We start from the raw sequence: 19,293 nt of genomic DNA on the forward strand, positions 1-19,293 counted from the left end.
TGCACAGTTGCTGAAGTTGAACCAAAATGAGCTTGTAATCTGGCTTCTGCAACTTTGAACATGAAAAATCCAATGAGGAGAAGAAAAGCAAAGCCAAAGAGTCCATCCCAAAATCCGACAAACAAGCAAAATGAACAAAAAACATTGAATTCAATTCTTTCTGATTTTAGAAACTGCATTAAAGAAGGGGTGCACCGGTCCTGGAGATACTGCAATACCAGGTCAATGCGTGGAGTGGACAGAGCAAGCTCTTTTTCCATCTCCCTGTTCTAAAAATCCATTTAATATATGGTCCCCAGATAGGGGACGTATCAGATATTAAACTGATAAGAACAGATTTTTTTGATTGAAGCTGCATCCAAGGCACTGAAAAATGTGACCGAAGTCACACCAAAACAGCGCACGAGGCGAGGATTCATGTGGACCCTTCCCGGAGGAGAGGGTCCCCAATTAACCATCCCCATCCCTCTGAGCCAGAAGGCCACAGCGAGGATCAGGGATCTCCGATGCTCTCCCTAGCCGAAGCCGGAGAAGAGCCGTTTTCGTGCTCCCAGCTTCCATCTAGGCTGCCACCCTAGTGGAGCTGGAGCCTGTGTTGGTTTCTCAGCCCAAAGCTGACCGGACCTCCGACCGGGTTTATAAAAATTCCCCTTCCTAGCCCGGAGGCCAGGAATAGGGGGGGTTGCTCAGAAAGTATGATTGGCAAAGGTGCGGCGTGCTACGAAGCCAAGTCTTTCTGGGGTTCCCAGTCCCAGTAAGCTTGGACTCCCACCAGGGCGCCTACTCCTGGGGCACATTGCTCCAAAGCCCTCACACTTACCCAGCCAAGTGACTTCGATCCTGGAGGGCCATGTTTTCCATCAGATAACTCTATGAGCCACCTGGCGTACTAACAAGTGCACCAAACCAGCGTGTAATAAGCATCAATTTACTAGGGCAGCCCAAGGACAAAACTGCCTTTTCAAAAGATACTACACTTGATCTTAGCCAAAAGGCCGAGAAGCGATAACCAGAATTGGTTTCAAACTACGGAGCCACCCAAGGATCCTGAAAAGTCCATTTGTGGAGATGAGCTCCTGGACTCCCGTTAAGAAGACATGTTGTCAACCTCTAGATCCCTTACATGCCTGCACTTTTCGGCTTGCTGCTGCTGCAATCCACGCGTTTTAGATCTGCATAACTCCACCTCTTTAAACACAGCACCTTCACCCCCTGCTGTTCCCACCCGCCTCAACACCGTTGGAAGGGAGGAGAACCAATTAAGGCGGGGGGTGGGGTGGAACGAGCAGCTGTCTACCCTTAGCAGGAGGGCTCCTGATTACATACCTCTCCTGCTGCTGCTGCTGCTGGCTGTCCAGCAGCAGACTGAAGGTGGCTGCTGCTGTGCACAGGTATATAAAGGCTCAGAGCCTATTATGACACGCGCAGCCAGCGTTCCATTGCCACATTCCATCTACTGCAGGCAGGATACCTGGCTGGCTGAATGTCGCTGAGAAGCTCACAGAGACCGCCATAAGCAACAGTTTAACAGAATGCCACAGACTAATCAACCAAACTTTTTGGGTTGGGTTCTCTTTTATAGTCTGCAGGCATTAAATGAAAGAAGTCAGTGTTCCAGCAGAAGGAGACAACGTTTCAGAAAAGGCATTGTAGCAAACCAAAAAAGAAATTTTAAGCGCAGCAGAGTAACCAGCGCACATACCTGTTAGCTCAGGTGAGTTTAAAAGGCTGCTGTTGATAACAAGGGCATTTGCTAAATAGATGGTGTGTGTGCAACAATATACTGAAAGGTCAATTATATTGTGCAGCTTATCTCACCACCTGTAGTTATTTAGGTGAAAGCTCCAAAATGCTTGCCTAATATGTCTGTTTATCCAAAAGGAAGTAAAAAGGGAGAGCTAGAAAGATAGCATTGCATCACATTACATGGCAATGCAATGCACAGTTGCTGAAGTTGAACCAAAATGAGCTTGTAATCTGGCTTCTGCAACTTTGAACATGAAAAATCCAATGAGGAGAAGAAAAGCAAAGCCAAAGAGTCCATCCCAAAATCCGACAAACAAGCAAAATGAACAAAAAACATTGAATTCAATTCTTTCTGATTTTAGAAACTGCATTAAAGAAGGGGTGCACCGGTCCTGGAGATACTGCAATACCAGGTCAATGCGTGGAGTGGACAGAGCAAGCTCTTTTTCCATCTCCCTGTTCTAAAAATCCATTTAATATATGGTCCCCAGATAGGGGACGTATCAGATATTAAACTGATAAGAACAGATACTACACTTGATCTTAGCCAAAAGGCCGAGAAGCGATAACCAGAATTGGTTTCAAACTACGGAGCCACCCAAGGATCCTGAAAAGTCCATTTGTGGAGATGAGCTCCTGGACTCCCGTTAAGAAGACATGTTGTCAACCTCTAGATCCCTTACATGCCTGCACTTTTCGGCTTGCTGCTGCTGCAATCCACGCGTTTTAGATCTGCATAACTCCACCTCTTTAAACACAGCACCTTCACCCCCTGCTGTTCCCACCCGCCTCAACACCGTTGGAAGGGAGGAGAACCAATTAAGGCGGGGGGTGGGGTGGAACGAGCAGCTGTCTACCCTTAGCAGGAGGGCTCCTGATTACATACCTCTCCTGCTGCTGCTGCTGCTGGCTGTCCAGCAGCAGACTGAAGGTGGCTGCTGCTGTGCACAGGTATATAAAGGCTCAGAGCCTATTATGACACGCGCAGCCAGCGTTCCATTGCCACATTCCATCTACTGCAGGCAGGATACCTGGCTGGCTGAATGTCGCTGAGAAGCTCACAGAGACCGCCATAAGCAACAGTTTAACAGAATGCCACAGACTAATCAACCAAACTTTTTGGGTTGGGTTCTCTTTTATAGTCTGCAGGCATTAAATGAAAGAAGTCAGTGTTCCAGCAGAAGGAGACAACGTTTCAGAAAAGGCATTGTAGCAAACCAAAAAAGAAATTTTAAGCGCAGCAGAGTAACCAGCGCACATACCTGTTAGCTCAGGTGAGTTTAAAAGGCTGCTGTTGATAACAAGGGCATTTGCTAAATAGATGGTGTGTGTGCAACAATATACTGAAAGGTCAATTATATTGTGCAGCTTATCTCACCGCCTGTAGTTATTTAGGTGAAAGCTCCAAAATGCTTGCCTAATATGTCTGTTTATCCAAAAGGAAGTAAAAAGGGAGAGCTAGAAAGATAGCATTGCATCACATTACATGGCAATGCAATGCACAGTTGCTGAAGTTGAACCAAAATGAGCTTGTAATCTGGCTTCTGCAACTTTGAACATGAAAAATCCAATGAGGAGAAGAAAAGCAAAGCCAAAGAGTCCATCCCAAAATCCGACAAACAAGCAAAATGAACAAAAAACATTGAATTCAATTCTTTCTGATTTTAGAAACTGCATTAAAGAAGGGGTGCACCGGTCCTGGAGATACTGCAATACCAGGTCAATGCGTGGAGTGGACAGAGCAAGCTCTTTTTCCATCTCCCTGTTCTAAAAATCCATTTAATATATGGTCCCCAGATAGGGGACGTATCAGATATTAAACTGATAAGAACAGATACTACACTTGATCTTAGCCAAAAGGCCGAGAAGCGATAACCAGAATTGGTTTCAAACTACGGAGCCACCCAAGGATCCTGAAAAGTCCATTTGTGGAGATGAGCTCCTGGACTCCCGTTAAGAAGACATGTTGTCAACCTCTAGATCCCTTACATGCCTGCACTTTTCGGCTTGCTGCTGCTGCAATCCACGCGTTTTAGATCTGCATAACTCCACCTCTTTAAACACAGCACCTTCACCCCCTGCTGTTCCCACCCGCCTCAACACCGTTGGAAGGGAGGAGAACCAATTAAGGCGGGGGGTGGGGTGGAATGAGCAGCTGTCTACCCTTAGCAGGAGGGCTCCTGATTACATACCTCTCCTGCTGCTGCTGCTGTCTGTCCAGCAGCAGACTGAAGGTGGCTGCTGCTGTGCACAGGTATATAAAGGCTCAGAGCCTATTATGACACGCGCAGCCAGCGTTCCATTGCCACATTCCATCTACTGCAGGCAGGATACCTGGCTGGCTGAATGTCGCTGAGAAGCTCACAGAGACCGCCATAAGCAACAGTTTAACAGAATGCCACAGACTAATCAACCAAACTTTTTGGGTTGGGTTCTCTTTTATAGTCTGCAGGCATTAAATGAAAGAAGTCAGTGTTCCAGCAGAAGGAGACAACGTTTCAGAAAAGGCATTGTAGCAAACCAAAAAAGAAATTTTAAGCGCAGCAGAGTAACCAGCGCACATACCTGTTAGCTCAGGTGAGTTTAAAAGGCTGCTGTTGATAACAAGGGCATTTGCTAAATAGATGGTGTGTGTGCAACAATATACTGAAAGGTCAATTATATTGTGCAGCTTATCTCACCACCTGTAGTTATTTAGGTGAAAGCTCCAAAATGCTTGCCTAATATGTCTGTTTATCCAAAAGGAAGTAAAAAGGGAGAGCTAGAAAGATAGCATTGCATCACATTACATGGCAATGCAATGCACAGTTGCTGAAGTTGAACCAAAATGAGCTTGTAATCTGGCTTCTGCAACTTTGAACATGAAAAATCCAATGAGGAGAAGAAAAGCAAAGCCAAAGAGTCCATCCCAAAATCCGACAAACAAGCAAAATTGTAACATACCTGGCGGCGTCCTTGCATGGTGGTCCATCTCCCACTGTGCAAGAGCGCGCACTTGATCTCCAGTCCAGAATGTCTCTCTGGCTTCCCTCCTTGCTGTTTGTTTGTCTGTTTTGGCTGCATAGGGCGACACCCGCTGAACTTCCTGTTTCTTGTACCTGCTGTGGACACGCCCCTGTTGCACCTTCAGCCTATTGCTGTCCATCTTTGGGTATTTATACCACCTTCTTCCTCAAGATGGCGCCTGAGCATTGTGTCCTGTCAGTCGGCTTTTTGTCTCTGACATGCCAGGTCCTATCCTGTTTTCCTGCCTGTTTTCCAGTTCTGTGTCTGAACTGTGGTCTGTTTTTGTGAACACGCTTCTTGCCTGTTCTTTCGCCTTCTAGGGGCCGTATTCCTAGATCTGCCTGTCTGTGCCTTGCGGTATCTGTTCCCGTCTGAACAGAGTCCTGTTTGTGTCCCTGCCTTGTGGTATCTGTTCCTGTCTGAACTGAGTCCTGTCTATTTCTCCTGTCTTGCAGTATCTGTTCCCGTGTCTGAACTGAGTCCTGTCTATGTCTCCTGCCTTGTGGTATCAGTTCCCGTGTCTGAACTGAGTCCTGTCTGTGTACTCTTGCCTGCTGCCTTTCCTGGAGGCTGTATTTCCAGGCCTGTCTGAACACGCTCCTAGCCTGTTCCTCCCGCCTTCTAGGGGCCGATTACCTAGATCCGTTCCTGTATCTTGTCTGTCCTGTCTGAACACGCTCCTTGCCTGTTTGTCCCGCCTCTCTGGGGGCCGTATTCCCAGACCCGCTCCTGTATCCCGCTGCAGTGTCGGTCTCTTCCGTACACTCAGTTCCAGTCTGAACTCTCTCCTATCCTTTACCTGTTTTGCCTCTGTCTGTTCCTTTCCTTTTTCTGCAGAGTCTGAACTCGTACCTAATTCCTGCTTGTTGTCTCTGTACTCCCGTTTGTGAGTTTGTGGTCCCCTCGCTACTTCACTGCAAGTACCCTGTGGGTATCTGGCTCTGCCTTTCCCTTCCTGTCTGTTCCGTGTGAACAGAGCCCTGTCCGTCCTGCTCTGACTCCTTGCTCACTGCTCCGGCAGTCCTGTCCTGCCCTGCTTCTGCCCGCTGCTCCGGCAGTCCTGTCCTGCCCTGCTTCTGCCCGCTGCTCCGGCAGTCCTGTCCTGCCCTGCTTCTGCCCGCTGCTCCGGCAGTCCTGTCCTGCCCTGCTTCTGCCCGCTGCTCCGGCAGTCCTGTCCTGCCCTGCTTCTGCCCGCTGCTCTGGCAGTCCTGTCCTGCCCTGCTTCTGCCCGCTGCTTCGGCAGTCCTGTCCTGTCCTGCCCTGCTTCTGCCCGCTGCTCCGGCAGTCCTGTCCTGTCCTGCCCTGCTTCTGCCCGCTGCTCCGGCAGTCCTGTCCTGTCCTGCCCTGCTTCTGCCCGCTGCTCCGGCAGTCCTGTCCTGTCCTGCCCTGCTTCTGCCCGCTGCTCCGGCAGTCCTGTCCTGTCCTGCCCTGCTTCTGCCCGCTACTCCGGCAGTCCTGTCCTGCCCTGCTTGTGCTCGCTGCTCCTGCAGCCCCGTCCTGCTCTGTTCTTGCCCACCGCTTTGGGTGTTCCCTCTCTGCTGTGGTTGTCTACCGCATCTGCGGTTCTGTGACCCAGTCTGTACTGGGTCTTAACCTTTCTGTGCTCCAGCCCGTCCTTTCGGCCAGTACCTCCCTGCCTGCATACTCGCCTGTATCCACCCCTCTGCATACCTGCCGTGTTTGCTTACATCCACCAGTCTGTGCCAGCCTAACCTGCCTGTTCCAGTAATTCCAGTGTGGGTCAACCCCCGTGTCCGGAGTTTGACCTGGAGTAGCACCTGGTCCCTCTGCCCGGTTTCTCCCTGGTGCACTGGCGTCGTATGCCGTCGTGCCACCTTGGTCGGATCGGCCAGATACTTAGTCACGCCCCTCCAGGCACTCTCCGGTCCATGGTCCAGTGGAACCACAACACCCGCACACGCCAGTCAGTCCGGGCGTGTGCATAACAGCATGCTCAGGCCATGGTTCCCGTTGAGCCCCACGGCCTTCGCTCTCTGAGAAGTTTTCCAGCGAATACATGCATTAAAAATAAATAAATAAAAGTTTTTTTTTTTCTCAGCTGAGTTCCAGGCGAATTACGCACCCGTCCAGATGGATCTATCTGCTCTCGTTCCTGCGGATCCGCCACGTTACTATGGGGATCCAAGACAAAGTCGTGCATTTGTGGAGCAATGCATGCTACACTTCAAGTTCTACCCTCTATGTTTTCCCACCGATCGGGTTAAGGTGGCATTCATTATGTCTTACCTGGCGGGTGATGCCTTGGAATGGATCAACCCCCTATATGAAACACGGGATCCGATCCTCCTGGACCTAATGGCCTTCCTGGTGGCCTTTCTAATGGTCTTCGATGATCCTAACCCGGAGGCTCCTGCTGAAGCTTCACCTCCCAATATCCCGGAGCAGCCCCGATGGGTAATGTGTGTGGGTAGCGCAATAGTCCTCCAGCCCAATGAGACTACTGCCCACCCAGAATCCTCACAGGGTGACTACGCTTTCCGGAATACTTCTCCCAACCTCAAGAGGCAGTCCAGACGTGCTAGACGTAGAGGCAAGCCGTCACGCCAGGGTCTGTCCTCCCTGAGACCTCCTGACCCCAACCTTGAAGTCCCTACTGAAGCTTCATCTCCCTGTATCCCGGAGAAGCCCCAATGGGTAATGTGTGTGGGTAGTGCTCCGGTTCTCCTGCCCGAAGAGACTTCTGCCCATCCAGACTCCACACAGGAGAACTTCCTGCACCCAGCATCAGATGCTTCACCCACTTTAACCGGTGTGCATGTCCAAGGATGCTCCAAAGCTGTGGTTACCTCAGAGTCTGTGCACCTCTACTACCTGGCGGAGGACCCCCTGTTGCCTCCTGAATCCTCCGGGATACCACTCGATGACAAATGGAGAGAGACTTCTCTACACTCGGTACTCGATACTTTGTCCGCTTCGTCCTGTGAGCCTGACAATGGGTACCCCAAAGTGGTAGTTACCCCCGAGTCTCTACACCCCTCCGACCAGGCGGAGGACCTCCAGTTGTCTCCAGAACCCTTCGGGGTGCTACCTGGTAGCGAAAGGACAGAGACTCTCCTATACTCTGTACCTGATACCTCGCTCGCTTCGTCCAGTGAGTCCAACCTAGTGTACTCCGAAGCAGAGGTTACTCCCGAGTCTCTACACCCCTCCGACCAGGCGGAGGACCTCCAGTTGTGTCCAGAACCCTTCGGGGTGCTACCTGGTAGCGAAAGGACAGAGACTCTCCTTTACTCTGTACCTGATACCTCGCTCGCTTCGTCCAGTGAGTCCAACCTAGTGTACTCCGAAGCAGAGGTTAATCCCGAGTCTCTACACCCCTCCGACCAGGCGGAGGACCTCCAGTTGTCTCCAGAACCCTTCGGGGTGCCACCTGGTGGTGAATGGACAGAGACTTTCCTATATCCTGGATCTGATACCTCGCTTGCTTCGTCCAGTGAGTCCGACCTTGTGTACTCTGAAGCAGATGTTTTCTCTGAGCCTCTGCACTCTTCTGACCCGGCGGAGGACCTCCAGTTGTTTCCTGAATTCTCCGGGGTACCACCAGATAACAAAGAGACAGTGACTTTTCCTCATTATGTACCTGATAACCCGTCTATTTCTTCCTGTGAGCTTGACAAGATGTACCTCGAAGCAGAGATTACCCCCAAGTCTCTGTCCCCCTCCAACCCGGTGAAGGACTTCCAGTCGTCTCCTGTACCCTCTGGGGTGCCACCTGAAAATATGTGGAGAGAGACTTCCTTGTGTGCTGTTCCTGGTACTCCACCCGTTTCGTCTGTTGCTAGGGATGGCTGGATAGGAGGTAGCATCCTAGCTAACCAGATGAAATCAATTTTTCCTGTGGACAGTGGAAGTGATCTCCTTGAAGTGAACGACTGGTCCTCGAATTCCCTGCGGAAGATTCTGGCAGGCCTGAAGAAGAGGGGGCGTAAGGGGGGGGGTACTGTAACATACCTGGCGGCGTCCTTGCATGGTGGTCCATCTCCCACTGTGCAAGAGCGCGCACTTGATCTCCAGTCCAGAATGTCTCTCTGGCTTCCCTCCTTGCTGTCTGTTTGTCTGTTTTGGCTGCATAGGGCGACACCCGCTGAACTTCCTGTTTCTTGTACCTGCTGTGGACACGCCCCTGTTGCACCTTCAGCCTATTGCTGTCCATCTTTGGGTATTTATACCACCTTCTTCCTCAAGATGGCGCCTGAGCATTGTGTCCTGTCAGTCGGCTTTTTGTCTCTGACATGCCAGGTCCTATCCTGTTTTCCTGCCTGTTTTCCAGTTCTGTGTCTGAACTGTGGTCTGTTTTTGTGAACACGCTTCTTGCCTGTTCTTTCGCCTTCTAGGGGCCGTATTCCTAGATCTGCCTGTCTGTGCCTTGCGGTATCTGTTCCCGTCTGAACAGAGTCCTGTTTGTGTCCCTGCCTTGTGGTATCTGTTCCTGTCTGAACTGAGTCCTGTCTATTTCTCCTGTCTTGCAGTATCTGTTCCCGTGTCTGAACTGAGTCCTGTCTATGTCTCCTGCCTTGTGGTATCAGTTCCCGTGTCTGAACTGAGTCCTGTCTGTGTACTCTTGCCTGCTGCCTTTCCTGGAGGCTGTATTTCCAGGCCTGTCTGAACACGCTCCTAGCCTGTTCCTCCCGCCTTCTAGGGGCCGATTACCTAGATCCGTTCCTGTATCTTGTCTGTCCTGTCTGAACACGCTCCTTGCCTGTTCGTCCCGCCTCTCTGGGGGCCGTATTCCCAGACCCGCTCCTGTATCCCGCTGCAGTGTCGGTCTCTTCCGTACACTCAGTTCCAGTCTGAACTCTCTCCTATCCTTTACCTGTTTTGCCTCTGTCTGTTCCTTTCCTTTTTCTGCAGAGTCTGAACTCGTACCTAACTCCTGCTTGTTGTCTCTGTACTCCCGTTTGTGAGTTTGTGGTCCCCTCGCTACTTCACTGCAAGTACCCTGTGGGTATCTGGCTCTGCCTTTCCCTTCCTGTCTGTTCCGTGTGAACAGAGCCCTGTCCGTCCTGCTCTGACTCCTTGCTCACTGCTCCGGCAGTCCTGTCCTGCCCTGCTTCTGCCCGCTGCTCCGGCAGTCCTGTCCTGCCCTGCTTCTGCCCGCTGCTCAGGCAGTCCTGTCCTGCCCTGCTTCTGCCCGCTGCTCCGGCAGTCCTGTCCTGCCCTGCTTCTGCCCGCTGCTCTGGCAGTCCTGTCCTGCCCTGCTTCTGCCCGCTGCTCTGGCAGTCCTGTCCTGCCCTGCTTCTGCCCGCTGCTTCGGCAGTCCTGTCCTGTCCTGCCCTGCTTCTGCCCGCTGCTCCGGCAGTCCTGTCCTGTCCTGCCCTGCTTCTGCCCGCTGCTCCGGCAGTCCTGTCCTGTCCTGCCCTGCTTCTGCCCGCTGCTCCGGCAGTCCTGTCCTGTCCTGCCCTGCTTCTGCCCGCTGCTCCGGCAGTCCTGTCCTGTCCTGCCCTGCTTCTGCCCGCTGCTCCGGCAGTCCTGTCCTGTCCTGCCCTGCTTCTGCCCGCTGCTCCGGCAGTCCTGTCCTGTCCTGCCCTGCTTCTGCCCGCTGCTCCGGCAGTCCTGTCCTGTCCTGCCCTGCTTCTGCCCGCTGCTCCGGCAGTCCTGTCCTGTCCTGCCCTGCTTCTGCCCGCTGATCCGGCAGTCCTGTCCTGCCCTGCTTCTGCCCGCTGATCCGGCAGTCCTGTCCTGCCCTGCTTCTGCCCGCTGCTCCGGCAGTCCTGTCCTGCCCTGCTTGTGCTCGCTGCTCCTGCAGCCCCGTCCTGCTCTGTTCTTGCCCACCGCTTTGGGCGTTCCCTCTCTGCTGTGGTTGTCTACCGCATCTGCGGTTCTGTGACCCAGTCTGTACTGGGTCTTAACCTTTCTGTGCTCCAGCCCGTCCTTTCGGCCAGTACCTCCCTGCCTGCATACTCGCCTGTATCCACCCCTCTGCATACCTGCCGTGTTTGCTTACATCCACCAGTCTGTGCCAGCCTAACCTGCCTGTTCCAGTAATTCCAGTGTGGGTCAACCCCCGTGTCCGGAGTTTGACCTGGAGTAGCACCTGGTCCCTCTGCCCGGTTTCTCCCTGGTGCACTGGCGTCGTATGCCGTCGTGCCACCTTGGTCGGATCGGCCAGATACTTAGTCACGCCCCTCCAGGCACTCTCCGGTCCATGGTCCAGTGGAACCACAACACCCGCACACGCCAGTCAGTCCGGGCGTGTGCATAACAAAAATGAACAAAAAACATTGAATTCAATTCTTTCTGATTTTAGAAACTGCATTAAAGAAGGGGTGCACCGGTCCTGGAGATACTGCAATACCAGGTCAATGCGTGGAGTGGACAGAGCAAGCTCTTTTTCCATCTCCCTGTTCTAAAAATCCATTTAATATATGGTCCCCAGATAGGGGACGTATCAGATATTAAACTGATAAGAACAGATACTACACTTGATCTTAGCCAAAAGGCCGAGAAGCGATAACCAGAATTGGTTTAAACTACGGAGCCACCCAAGGATCCTGAAAAGTCCATTTGTGGAGATGAGCTCCTGGACTCCCGTTAAGAAGACATGTTGTCAACCTCTAGATCCCTTACATGCCTGCACTTTTCGGCTTGCTGCTGCTGCAATCCACGCGTTTTAGATCTGCATAACTCCACCTCTTTAAACACAGCACCTTCACCCCCTGCTGTTCCCACCCGCCTCAACACCGTTGGAAGGGAGGAGAACCAATTAAGGCGGGGGGTGGGGTGGAACGAGCAGCTGTCTACCCTTAGCAGGAGGGCTCCTGATTACATACCTCTCCTGCTGCTGCTGCTGCTGGCTGTCCAGCAGCAGACTGAAGGTGGCTGCTGCTGTGCACAGGTATATAAAGGCTCAGAGCCTATTATGACACGCGCAGCCAGCGTTCCATTGCCACATTCCATCTACTGCAGGCAGGATACCTGGCTGGCTGAATGTCGCTGAGAAGCTCACAGAGACCGCCATAAGCAACAGTTTAACAGAATGCCACAGACTAATCAACCAAACTTTTTGGGTTGGGTTCTCTTTTATAGTCTGCAGGCATTAAATGAAAGAAGTCAGTGTTCCAGCAGAGGGAGACAACGTTTCAGAAAAGGCATTGTAGCAAACCAAAAAAGAAATTTTAAGCGCAGCAGAGTAACCAGCGCACATACCTGTTAGCTCAGGTGAGTTTAAAAGGCTGCTGTTGATAACAAGGGCATTTGCTAAATAGATGGTGTGTGTGCAACAATATACTGAAAGGTCAATTATATTGTGCAGCTTATCTCACCACCTGTAGTTATTTAGGTGAAAGCTCCAAAATGCTTGCCTAATATGTCTGTTTATCCAAAAGGAAGTAAAAAGGGAGAGCTAGAAAGATAGCATTGCATCACATTACATGGCAATGCAATGCACAGTTGCTGAAGTTGAACCAAAATGAGCTTGTAATCTGGCTTCTGCAACTTTGAACATGAAAAATCCAATGAGGAGAAGAAAAGCAAAGCCAAAGAGTCCATCCCAAAATCCGACAAACAAGCAAAATGAACAAAAAACATTGAATTCAATTCTTTCTGATTTTAGAAACTGCATTAAAGAAGGGGTGCACCGGTCCTGGAGATACTGCAATACCAGGTCAATGCGTGGAGTGGACAGAGCAAGCTCTTTTTCCATCTCCCTGTTCTAAAAATCCATTTAATATATGGTCCCCAGATAGGGGACGTATCAGATATTAAACTGATAAGAACAGATACTACACTTGATCTTAGCCAAAAGGCCGAGAAGCGATAACCAGAATTGGTTTCAAACTATGGAGCCACCCAAGGATCCTGAAAAGTCCATTTGTGGAGATGAGCTCCTGGACTCCCGTTAAGAAGACATGTTGTCAACCTCTAGATCCCTTACATGCCTGCACTTTTCGGCTTGCTGCTGCTGCAATCCACGCGTTTTAGATCTGCATAACTCCACCTCTTTAAACACAGCACCTTCACCCCCTGCTGTTCCCACCCGCCTCAACACCGTTGGAAGGGAGGAGAACCAATTAAGGCGGGGGGTGGGGTGGAACGAGCAGCTGTCTACCCTTAGCAGGAGGGCTCCTGATTACATACCTCTCCTGCTGCTGCTGCTGCTGGCTGTCCAGCAGCAGACTGAAGGTGGCTGCTGCTGTGCACAGGTATATAAAGGCTCAGAGCCTATTATGACACGCGCAGCCAGCGTTCCATTGCCACATTCCATCTACTGCAGGCAGGATACCTGGCTGGCTGAATGTCGCTGAGAAGCTCACAGAGACCGCCATAAGCAACAGTTTAACAGAATGCCACAGACTAATCAACCAAACTTTTTGGGTTGGGTTCTCTTTTATAGTCTGCAGGCATTAAATGAAAGAAGTCAGTGTTCCAGCAGTAGGAGACAACGTTTCAGAAAAGGCATTGTAGCAAACCAAAAAAGAAATTTTAAGCGCAGCAGAGTAACCAGCGCACATACCTGTTAGCTCAGGTGAGTTTAAAAGGCTGCTGTTGATAACAAGGGCATTTGCTAAATAGATGGTGTGTGTGCAACAATATACTGAAAGGTCAATTATATTGTGCAGCTTATCTCACCACCTGTAGTTATTTAGGTGAAAGCTCCAAAATGCTTGCCTAATATGTCTGTTTATCCAAAAGGAAGTAAAAAGGGAGAGCTAGAAAGATAGCATTGCATCACATTACATGGCAATGCAATGCACAGTTGCTGAAGATGAACCAAAATGAGCTTGTAATCTGGCTTCTGCAACTTTGAACATGAAAAATCCAATGAGGAGAAGAAAAGCAAAGCCAAAGAGTCCATCCCAAAATCCGACAAACAAGCAAAATGAACAAAAAACATTGAATTCAATTCTTTCTGATTTTAGAAACTGCATTAAAGAAGGGGTGCACCGGTCCTGGAGATACTGCAATACCAGGTCAATGCGTGGAGTGGACAGAGCAAGCTCTTTTTCCATCTCCCTGTTCTAAAAATCCATTTAATATATGGTCCCCAGATAGGGGACGTATCAGATATTAAACTGATAAGAACAGATACTACACTTGATCTTAGCCAAAAGGCCGAGAAGCGATAACCAGAATTGGTTTCAAACTACGGAGCCACCCAAGGATCCTGAAAAGTCCATTTGTGGAGATGAGCTCCTGGACTCCCGTTAAGAAGACATGTTGTCAACCTCTAGATCCCTTACATGCCTGCACTTTTCGGCTTGCTGCTGCTGCAATCCACGCGTTTTAGATCTGCATAACTCCACCTCTTTAAACACAGCACCTTCACCCCCTGCTGTTCCCACCCGCCTCAACACCGTTGGAAGGGAGGAGAACCAATTAAGGCGGGGGGTGGGGTGGAACGAGCAGCTGTCTACCCTTAGCAGGAGGGCTCCTGATTACATACCTCTCCTGCTGCTGCTGCTGCTGGCTGTCCAGCAGCAGACTGAAGGTGGCTGCTGCTGTGCACAGGTATATAAAGGCTCAGAGCCTATTATGACACGCGCAGCCAGCGTTCCATTGCCACATTCCATCTACTGCAGGCAGGATACCTGGCTGGCTGAATGTCGCTGAGAAGCTCACAGAGACCGCCATAAGCAACAGTTTAACAGAATGCCACAGACTAATCAACCAAACTTTTTGGGTTGGGTTCTCTTTTATAGTCTGCAGGCATTAAATGAAAGAAGTCAGTGTTCCAGCAGAAGGAGACAACGTTTCAGAAAAGGCATTGTAGCAAACCAAAAAAGAAATTTTAAGCGCAGCAGAGTAACCAGCGCACATACCTGTTAGCTCAGGTGAGTTTAAAAGGCTGCTGTTGATAACAAGGGCATTTGCTAAATAGATGGTGTGTGTGCAACAATATACTGAAAGGTCAATTATATTGTGCAGCTTATCTCACCACCTGTAGTTATTTAGGTGAAAGCTCCAAAATGCTTGCCTAATATGTCTGTTTATCCAAAAGGAAGTAAAAAGGGAGAGCTAGAAAGATAGCATTGCATCACATTACATGGCAATGCAATGCACAGTTGCTGAAGTTGAACCAAAATGAGCTTGTAATCTGGCTTCTGCAACTTTGAACATGAAAAATCCAATGAGGAGAAGAAAAGCAAAGCCAAAGAGTCCATCCCAAAATCCGACAAACAAGCAAAATGAACAAAAAACATTGAATTCAATTCTTTCTGATTTTAGAAACTGCATTAAAGAAGGGGTGCACCGGTCCTGGAGATACTGCAATACCAGGTCAATGCGTGGAGTGGACAGAGCAAGCTCTTTTTCCATCTCCCTGTTCTAAAAATCCATTTAATATATGGTCCCCAGATAGGGGACGTATCAGATATTAAACTGATAAGAACAGATACTACACTTGATCTTAGCCAAAAGGCCGAGAAGCGATAACCAGAATTGGTTTCAAACTACGGAGCCACCCAAGGATCCTGAAAAGTCCATTTGTGGAGATGAGCTCCTGGACTCCCGTTAAGAAGACATGTTGTCAACCTCTAGATCCCTTACATGCCTGCACTTTTCGGCTTGCTGCTGCTGCAATCCACGCGTTTTAGATCTGCATAACTCCACCTCTTTAAACACAGCACCTTCACCCCCTGCTGTTCCCACCCGCCTCAACACCGTTGGAAGGGAGGAGAACCAATTAAGGCGGGGGGTGGGGTGGAACGAGCAGCTGTCTACCCTTAGCAGGAGGGCTCCTGATTACATACCTCTCCTGCTGCTGCTGCTGCTGGCTGTCCAGCAGCAGACTGAAGGTGGCTGCTGCTGTGCACAGGTATATAAAGGCTCAGAGCCTATTATGACACGCGCAGCCAGCGTTCCATTGCCACATTCCATCTACTGCAGGCAGGATACCTGGCTGGCTGAATGTCGCTGAGAAGCTCACAGAGACCGCCATAAGCAACAGTTTAACAGAATGCCACAGACTAATCAACCAAACTTTTTGGGTTGGGTTCTCTTTTATAGTCTGCAGGCATTAAATGAAAGAAGTCAGTGTTCCAGCAGAAGGAGACAACGTTTCAGAAAAGGCATTGTAGCAAACCAAAAAAGAAATTTTAAGCGCAGCAGAGTAACCAGCGCACATACCTGTTAGCTCAGGTGAGTTTAAAAGGCTGCTGTTGATAACAAGGGCATTTGCTAAATAGATGGTGTGTGTGCAACAATATACTGAAAGGTCAATTATATTGTGCAGCTTATCTCACCACCTGTAGTTATTTAGGTGAAAGCTCCAAAATGCTTGCCTAATATGTCTGTTTATCCAAAAGGAAGTAAAAAGGGAGAGCTAGAAAGATAGCATTGCATCACATTACATGGCAATGCAATGCACAGTTGCTGAAGTTGAACCAAAATGAGCTTGTAATCTGGCTTCTGCAACTTTGAACATGAAAAATCCAATGAGGAGAAGAAAAGCAAAGCCAAAGAGTCCATCCCAAAATCCGACAAACAAGCAAAATGAACAAAAAACATTGAATTCAATTCTTTCTGATTTTAGAAACTGCATTAAAGAAGGGGTGCACCGGTCCTGGAGATACTGCAATACCAGGTCAATGCGTGGAGTGGACAGAGCAAGCTCTTTTTCCATCTCTCTGTTCTAAAAATCCATTTAATATATGGTCCCCAGATAGGGGACGTATCAGATATTAAACTGATAAGAACAGATACTACACTTGATCTTAGCCAAAAGGCCGAGAAGCGATAACCAGAATTGGTTTCAAACTACGGAGCCACCCAAGGATCCTGAAAAGTCCATTTGTGGAGATGAGCTCCTGGACTCCCGTTAAGAAGACATGTTGTCAACCTCTAGATCCCTTACATGCCTGCACTTTTCGGCTTGCTGCTGCTGCAATCCACGCGTTTTAGATCTGCATAACTCCACCTCTTTAAACACAGCACCTTCACCCCCTGCTGTTCCCACCCGCCTCAACACCGTTGGAAGGGAGGAGAACCAATTAAGGCGGGGGGTGGGGTGGAACGAGCAGCTGTCTACCCTTAGCAGGAGGGCTCCTGATTACATACCTCTCCTGCTGCTGCTGCTGCTGGCTGTCCAGCAGCAGACTGAAGGTGGCTGCTGCTGTGCACAGGTATATAAAGGCTCAGAGCCTATTATGACACGCGCAGCCAGCGTTCCATTGCCACATTCCATCTACTGCAGGCAGGATACCTGGCTGGCTGAATGTCGCTGAGAAGCTCACAGAGACCGCCATAAGCAACAGTTTAACAGAATGCCACAGACTAATCAACCAAACTTTTTGGGTTGGGTTCTCTTTTATAGTCTGCAGGCATTAAATGAAAGAAGTCAGTGTTCCAGCAGAAGGAGACAACGTTTCAGAAAAGGCATTGTAGCAAACCAAAAAAGAAATTTTAAGCGCAGCAGAGTAACCAGCGCACATACCTGTTAGCTCAGGTGAGTTTAAAAGGCTGCTGTTGATAACAAGGGCATTTGCTAAATAGATGGTGTGTGTGCAACAATATACTGAAAGGTCAATTATATTGTGCAGCTTATCTCACCACCTGTAGTTATTTAGGTGAAAGCTCCAAAATGCTTGCCTAATATGTCTGTTTATCCAAAAGGAAGTAAAAAGGGAGAGCTAGAAAGATAGCATTGCATCACATTACATGGCAATGCAATGCACAGTTGCTGAAGTTGAACCAAAATGAGCTTGTAATCTGGCTTCTGCAACTTTGAACATGAAAAATCCAATGAGGAGAAGAAAAGCAAAGCCAAAGAGTCCATCCCAAAATCCGACAAACAAGCAAAATGAACAAAAAACATTGAATTCAATTCTTTCTGATTTTAGAAACTGCATTAAAGAAGGGGTGCACCGGTCCTGGAGATACTGCAATACCAGGTCAATGCGTGGAGTGGACAGAGCAAGCTCTTTTTCCATCTCCCTGTTCTAAAAATCCATTTAATATATGGTCCCCAGATAGGGGACGTATCAGATATTAAACTGATAAGAACATATACTACACTTGATCTTAGCCAAAAGGCCGAGAAGCGATAACCAGAATTGGTTTCAAACTACGGAGCCACCCAAGGATCCTGAAAAGTCCATTTGTGGAGATGAGCTCCTGGACTCCCGTTAAGAAGACATGTTGTCAACCTCTAGATCCCTTACATGCCTGCACTTTTCGGCTTGCTGCTGCTGCAATCCACGCGTTTTAGATCTGCATAACTCCACCTCTTTAAACACAGCACCTTCACCCCCTGCTGTTCCCACCCGCCTCAACACCGTTGGAAGGGAGGAGAACCAATTAAGGCGGGGGGTGGGGTGGAACGAGCAGCTGTCTACCCTTAGCAGGAGGGCTCCTGATTACATACCTCTCCTGCTGCTGCTGCTGCTGGCTGTCCAGCAGCAGACTGAAGGTGGCTGCTGCTGTGCACAGGTATATAAAGGCTCAGAGCCTATTATGACACGCGCAGCCAGCGTTCCATTGCCACATTCCATCTACTGCAGGCAGGATACCTGGCTGGCTGAATGTCGCTGAGAAGCTCACAGAGACCGCCATAAGCAACAGTTTAACAGAATGCCACAGACTAATCAACCAAACTTTTTGGGTTGGGTTCTCTTTTATAGTCTGCAGGCATTAAATGAAAGAAGTCAGTGTTCCAGCAGAAGGAGACAACGTTTCAGAAAAGGCATTGTAGCAAACCAAAAAAGAAATTTTTAGCGCAGCAGAGTAACCAGCGCACATACCTGTTAGCTCAGGTGAGTTTAAAAGGCTGCTGTTGATAACAAGGGCATTTGCTAAATAGATGGTGTGTGTGCAACAATATACTGAAAGGTCAATTATATTGTGCAGCTTATCTCACCACCTGTAGTTATTTAGGTGAAAGCTCCAAAATGCTTGCCTAATATGTCTGTTTATCCAAAAGGAAGTAAAAAGGGAGAGCTAGAAAGATAGCATTGCATCACATTACATGGCAATGCAATGCACAGTTGCTGAAGTTGAACCAAAATGAGCTTGTAATCTGGCTTCTGCAACTTTGAACATGAAAAATCCAATGAGGAGAAGAAAAGCAAAGCCAAAGAGTCCATCCCAAAATCCGACAAACAAGCAAAATGAACAAAAAACATTGAATTCAATTCTTTCTGATTTTAGAAACTGCATTAAAGAAGGGGTGCACCGGTCCTGGAGATACTGCAATACCAGGTCAATGCGTGGAGTGGACAGAGCAAGCTCTTTTTCCATCTCCCTGTTCTAAAAATCCATTTAATATATGGTCCCCAGATAGGGGACGTATCAGATATTAAACTGATAAGAACAGATACTACACTTGATCTTAGCCAAAAGGCCGAGAAGCGATAACCAGAATTGGTTTCAAACTACGGAGCCACCCAAGGATCCTGAAAAGTCCATTTGTGGAGATGAGCTCCTGGACTCCCGTTAAGAAGACATGTTGTCAACCTCTAGATCCCTTACATGCCTGCACTTTTCGGCTTGCTGCTGCTGCAATCCACGCGTTTTAGATCTGCATAACTCCACCTCTTTAAACACAGCACCTTCACCCCCTGCTGTTCCCACCCGCCTCAACACCGT

General features: G+C 49.1%; 10 non-coding genes and 1 pseudogene across 10 annotated transcripts; all 11 read right to left on the minus strand.

Annotated features, from left to right (window-relative positions):
* Window positions 1-184: 184 nt before the first annotated feature.
* On the minus strand, window positions 185-367 carry LOC141224392 (U2 spliceosomal RNA). The gene has a single exon (XR_012291818.1). It is a non-coding gene; the product is annotated as a U2 spliceosomal RNA (small nuclear RNA).
* Window positions 368-891: 524 nt separating this feature from the next.
* Window positions 892-1,007, minus strand: LOC141224553 (U2 spliceosomal RNA; annotated as a pseudogene).
* A 1,115-nt stretch (window positions 1,008-2,122) lies between these two features.
* On the minus strand, window positions 2,123-2,313 carry LOC141224662 (U2 spliceosomal RNA). The gene has a single exon (XR_012291997.1). It is a non-coding gene; the product is annotated as a U2 spliceosomal RNA (small nuclear RNA).
* Window positions 2,314-3,428: 1,115 nt separating this feature from the next.
* On the minus strand, window positions 3,429-3,619 carry LOC141224663 (U2 spliceosomal RNA). Its single transcript, XR_012291998.1, has one exon. It is a non-coding gene; the product is annotated as a U2 spliceosomal RNA (small nuclear RNA).
* A 7,415-nt stretch (window positions 3,620-11,034) lies between these two features.
* On the minus strand, window positions 11,035-11,225 carry LOC141224664 (U2 spliceosomal RNA). Its single transcript, XR_012291999.1, has one exon. It is a non-coding gene; the product is annotated as a U2 spliceosomal RNA (small nuclear RNA).
* A 1,114-nt stretch (window positions 11,226-12,339) lies between these two features.
* LOC141224666 (U2 spliceosomal RNA) lies at window positions 12,340-12,530 on the minus strand. The gene has a single exon (XR_012292000.1). It is a non-coding gene; the product is annotated as a U2 spliceosomal RNA (small nuclear RNA).
* A 1,115-nt stretch (window positions 12,531-13,645) lies between these two features.
* Window positions 13,646-13,836, minus strand: LOC141224667 (U2 spliceosomal RNA). Its single transcript, XR_012292001.1, has one exon. It is a non-coding gene; the product is annotated as a U2 spliceosomal RNA (small nuclear RNA).
* Window positions 13,837-14,951: 1,115 nt separating this feature from the next.
* Window positions 14,952-15,142, minus strand: LOC141224668 (U2 spliceosomal RNA). The gene has a single exon (XR_012292002.1). It is a non-coding gene; the product is annotated as a U2 spliceosomal RNA (small nuclear RNA).
* Window positions 15,143-16,257: 1,115 nt separating this feature from the next.
* LOC141224362 (U2 spliceosomal RNA) lies at window positions 16,258-16,448 on the minus strand. Its single transcript, XR_012291790.1, has one exon. It is a non-coding gene; the product is annotated as a U2 spliceosomal RNA (small nuclear RNA).
* A 1,115-nt stretch (window positions 16,449-17,563) lies between these two features.
* LOC141225079 (U2 spliceosomal RNA) lies at window positions 17,564-17,754 on the minus strand. Its single transcript, XR_012292403.1, has one exon. It is a non-coding gene; the product is annotated as a U2 spliceosomal RNA (small nuclear RNA).
* A 1,115-nt stretch (window positions 17,755-18,869) lies between these two features.
* Window positions 18,870-19,060, minus strand: LOC141224669 (U2 spliceosomal RNA). The gene has a single exon (XR_012292003.1). It is a non-coding gene; the product is annotated as a U2 spliceosomal RNA (small nuclear RNA).
* Between the last annotated feature and the right edge of the window lie 233 nt (window positions 19,061-19,293).

The sequence above is a fragment of the Phyllobates terribilis genome, unplaced genomic scaffold (assembly GCF_046119375.1).
Source record: "Phyllobates terribilis strain yellow unplaced genomic scaffold, ASM4611937v1 Scaffold_393__1_contigs__length_1774422, whole genome shotgun sequence".
NCBI classification, from domain to species: Eukaryota; Metazoa; Chordata; class Amphibia; order Anura; family Dendrobatidae; genus Phyllobates; species Phyllobates terribilis.